Raw genomic sequence first — 5,557 nt, forward strand, 5'->3', positions numbered from 1 at the left:
CCGCGCGCCGGGAGGGAGAGTCGGGGCTCCCTCCTCCCCGGCGGCGGCGTCCCGCGGGCCTCGGGTGCCCTCGACGCGGCGGCGTGGCCGTTGGCTGCGGGGCGGCGCAGTGGGCGGCTGGCCAGCGGCGCCGGCTCGGCCCAGAGCTAGGCCCTTTCGGGCCCCATCTGGGCTGGGGCGGGCCTGCGGTCCGGTGCGCGACGGCGTGGCTCCCTGGTGGTGGGACGTGGGGGCCGTGGCTGCGGTGGTGGTGGCTCCGGCGGCCGGCATGCTGCAGCGTGGCTGCAAGGACTGTTGATGACCCACAAGTATAGGGGATCTATCGTAGTCCTTTCGATAAGTAAGAGTGTCGAACCAAACAAGGAGCAGAAGGAAATGATAAGCGGTTTTCAGCAAGGTAATTCTCTGCAAGCACTGAAATTATCGGTAACAGATAGTTTTGTGATAAGGTAATTGGTAACGAGTAACAAGTAACAAGTGAAAATAAAGTGCAGCAAGATGGCCCAATCCTTTTTGTAGCAAAGGACAAGCCTGGACAATTCTTATATAGAGAAAAGCGCTCCCGAGGACACATGAGAATTATCGTCAAGCTAGTTTTCATCACGATCATATGATTCGCGTTCGGTACTTTGATAATTTGGTATGTGGGTGGACCGGTGCTTGGGTGTTGTCCTTACTTGGACAAGCATCCCACTTATGATTAACCCCCATTGCAAGCATCCGCAACTACAATAGAAGTGTTAAGGTAAACCTAACCATAGCATAAAACATATGGATCCAAATCAGCCCCTTACGAAGCAACGCATAAACTAGGGTTTAAGCTTCTGTCACTCTAGCAACCCATCATCTACTTATTACTTCCCAATGCCTCCCTCTAGTCCCAAACAATGGTGAAGTGTCTTGTAGTCGACGTTCACATGACACCACTGGAGGGATGAGAACATACATCTCATCAAAATATCGAACGAATACCAAATTCACATGACTACTAATAGCGAGACTTCTCCCATGTCCTCAGGAACAAACGTAACTACTCACAAAGCATATTCATGTTCATAATCAGAGGGGTATTAATATGCATAATGGATCTGAACATATGATCTTCCACCAAGTAAACCAACTAGAATCAACTACAAGGAGTAATCAACACTACTAGCAACCCACAGGTATCAATCTGAGGTTTGGATACAAAGATTGGATACAAGAGATGAACTAGGGTTTGAGAGGAGATGGTGCTGGTGAAGATGTTGATGGAGATTGACCCCCTTTCGATGAGAGGATCGTTGGTGATGACGATGGTGATGATTCCCCCCTCCCGGAGGGAACTTTCCCCGGCAGAACAGCTCCGCCGGAGCCCTAGATTGGTTCCGCCAAGGTTCCGCCTCGTGGCGGCGGAGTCTCATCCCGAAAGCTTGCTTATGATTTTTTCCTCGATGAAAGACTCCATATAGCAGAAGATGGGCATCGGAGGGCCACCAGGGGGCCCACGAGGTAGGGGGCACGCCCAGGGGCGTAGGGCGCGCCCCCACCCTCGTGGCTGGTGGGTGGCCCCCCTCTGGTACTTCTTGCGCTTAGTATTATATATATATATATATATATATATATATATTCTAGAAATAACTTCCGTGAAGTTTTAGGACTTTTGGAGCTGTGCAGAATAGGTCTCTAATATTTGCTTCTTTTCCAGCCCAGAATCCCAGCTGCCGGCATTCTCCCTCTTCATGTAAACCTTGTAAAATAAGAGAGAATAGGCATAAGTATTGTGACATAATGTGTAATAACAACACATAATGCAATAAATATCGATATAAAAGCATGATGCAAAATGGATGTATCAACTCCCCTAAGCTTAGACCTCGCTTGTCCTCAAGCGAAAGCCGAAATCGAAAAATATGTCCACATGTTTAGAGATAGAGGTGTCGATAAAAATAAAATACGGACATGAGGGCATCACAATTTCAAGTATGAATCATAAACTTCATTGAGAACCAACAAACTCTAATCTCAGTCATTGAGGCAATTGCAATTTATCATAACATAGGAAAGAGTCAATATAAGAGCTTTTCAGCAAGTCCACATACTCAACCATCTTTTAGTCTTTCACAATTGCTAACACTCACGCAATATTTATGGGTATGAAGTTTTAATCGGACACATAGAAAGATAGGGGCTTATAGTTTTGCCTTTCAACGTTTTACCTCAAGGGTAATGTCAACAATAATAGTTCATGAAGACTCACATCCAATTAGCTATATATATATATATATATATATATATATATATATATATATATATATATATATATATATATATATATATATATATATATATATATATATATATATATATATATATATATATATGACGACCATATGGGACACCTAGGTGCCCAGGCTCCTTACCTCGTAACCATTGGATCTTAGATTGTTCCAACAGATATGGATATTAGACACCTTCCATATATGCTTATGGACGTAATTGGTAAGTGCCAATAAATGTATGATTTAGGTGCATTAATATCACGCACTGTGATAAATGTAATTGTTTCTCTTCATTTATTTCCTTGTACAAAGAATGGAACTCGTTTGAACGTATATACATACAACCGTACTCCTTTCTATTGATACGGTATGTATGCACGTGCTAATTTCATGGGTATGTGACTTTTTTTGCGGGTACTTGAGAATATTGGAACGATGGTCTATACTCACAAAATTTCGGATGTGCCACAATCGAGTATATTTATTTTGGATATATAAATTATGTGTTTCATACTTTAATTATCATCTTGGGGGTATATCATATTTACTTTTGGGTATATTATATTTATATGGGTATACCATCTTGGGGTATATCATATTCGAGATGTATTATATTTATTTTGGGTATATCATATTTAATTTAGGTATATAAATTATGAAAATTATACCTAGGACAAATTCGGAGTATATATATTTCCAAAAATGATATTGCGGGTATATCATTTCTTTGGTACATCATATTTATTATCATCTTGGGGATATAATATTTAATTTGAGTATATAAATTACGAATATGATACCTAGGACAAATTTTTACGACATACATGTCAAATTTATTTTGAGGTATCTACATATTCGTAATATTTTTGGGTATATACATTGCATATCGTTAGTAGGTATTTGATAACTCAGGGATGTATCAGTGATTTGGAGTACGTAGACTATTTAGGTATATACATATCAGATCTATGTACATTCTCAAGATATGTCGGGGTATCTACATACTCATGATATTTCTGGGTATATTTATTACGTCAGTTAATAGGTATTTGTGATAGCCAAGGTATATCCAAAAAATTTATTTGGTATAATACCTCCGGTATGTGTATATTCTTAGTACATATAATACTATGGGTATATGTATATTTTTCATTAAGTTTAATATTTATGGTATGTTCATATTTTCATTAGATATAATAGCGTGCATATGTGTATAATAGCCTGCATATGTTCATATTTTCATTAGACATAATGTTTGGAAATGAATTATTGCTAGTAAATCAACCTAATTAATTTGTTGGAAAGCAATCATTGACCATGAAGGATAGTAGTGCATGCAAATGAAAAATGGAAAGCTATTATTTCATGAATTGCATGTCATGCACTAATAAAACCCACTTTCCATAATGGGCCTAGGTGCCCAGGCACCTAGGTGCCCCAAACAATTTACCTACTATCTTTCGAACATATTGTGCTTGCCAAAGGATAAAATGTAAAAAGGAAAGGTGAAGACCACCATGACTCTTATGTAAGTTAGAAGATAAAAATAAAAGATAGGTCCTTCGCAGAGGGAAGAAGAGGTTGTCATGCGCTTTTATAGTTGGATGCACAAAATCTTAATGCGAAAGAATGTCACTTTATATTGCCACTTATGATATGGACCTTTACTGTGCAGTCCGTCGCTTTTATTTCTTGCACATCACAAGATCGTATAAAGCTTATTTTCTCCACACTAATAAGTCATACATATTTAGAGAGCAATTTTTATTGATTGCACCGATGACAACTTACTTGAAGGATCTTACTCAATCCATAGGTAGATATGGTGGGCTCTCATGGCAAAACTGGGTTTAGGGATATTTGGAAGCACAAGTAGTATCTCTACTTGGTGCAAAGAAATTGGCTAGCATGAGAGGGAAAGGAAAGCTCAACATGTTGGACGATCCATGACAATATAATTTATCTCAGATGTAAGAAAACATAACCCATTACGTTGTCTTCCTTGTCCAACGTCAACTCTTAGCATGTCATACTTTAATGAGTGCTCACAATCATAAAAGATGTCCAAGATAGTATATTTATATGTGAACCTCTCTTTCTTTATTACTTCGTATTAATTGCAACGATGACCAAAACTATGTTTGTCAACTCTCAACAACTTTTATTCATCATACTCTTTATATGTGAGCTCATTACTTTCCATAAGATCCATATGATCTCTTTGTTTATTTTTATTTCTTCTCTTTTATTTTATTTAATTCCCTCAAGATCATAGCAAAATAATCAAGCCCTTGACTCAACACTAATCTTTATTATATAGCTCATGGACTCGATTACATAGAGGGATCATAAAGCAAAACTCACAACTAGATCATACTAAAACTTTATTCTACTAGATCAAGATATTACCAAAAGGATCGAACTAAGAAAAAGGTAAAGATAAAAGCGATGGTGATACGATAACGGGGCACTCCCCCAAGCTTGGCAGTTGCCAAGGGGAGTGCCCATACCCGATGCTCAGTTCTTCTTTGTTGGTGAAGAAGGTGATGGTTTTGTTGATGGCGTAGGCTTCTTCCTTAATTTGCGCTTAAGGACATAATTTTGGTCCCTTAGGTCATCGATCTCCTGCTCCAGGCTCAATATCTTTTTGCATAATTCCTGCTTGTTTTCCTGCAAGAGGCGAAAAGGGATAAACTCGATCTTAGGTTTCTTTACTCTATCCGGGAGGCTTGACTTTTTGAACTCCACATGCATGTCCCCAGGTTGAGGTAATGAGACTTCATCTTCTTTTGAGCTCGTCTCCTCCTTTCCCTTGAGTTCATAGTCCTCTTCTTCTTCCGTAGTCCAACCACAATGCTCCACATCCCCATAGGCCTTAGGATCTGCAAGGTAGTCAGCCACATAGCTTTCTCCTTTTGAATCCTGGGACGGCATGTTGCTCTAATCTGCAGCAGGATAGCTCGAAACAAAGACATGATATATTTGCGTGATACGGAGGTCAAAACCTTCGGGAGATTATATAATGAATTTTTACCGACCAAAGGAAGTATCGTGCAAGAAAACGAAGTCCGGAGAGCACACAGGTGCCCACGAGGCAGGGGGCGCGCCCTCCACCCTCGTGGAAGCCTCGTGTCCTTTCCGGTCTACTTCTTATTTTCCTATTTTTCTAAATATTCCAAAACGGAGAAAAATTGCCATTAAAACTGTCTTGGAGTCGGCTTACTTACCGTACCACGTACCTATCCCTTTTCGGAGTCTGAAACATTCCGGAAAGTGTCCCTTATGTATTCCTCCGG

Source organism: Triticum dicoccoides, chromosome 6A (genome assembly GCF_002162155.2).
Source record: "Triticum dicoccoides isolate Atlit2015 ecotype Zavitan chromosome 6A, WEW_v2.0, whole genome shotgun sequence".
In the NCBI taxonomy this organism is placed as follows: Eukaryota; Viridiplantae; Streptophyta; class Magnoliopsida; order Poales; family Poaceae; genus Triticum; species Triticum dicoccoides.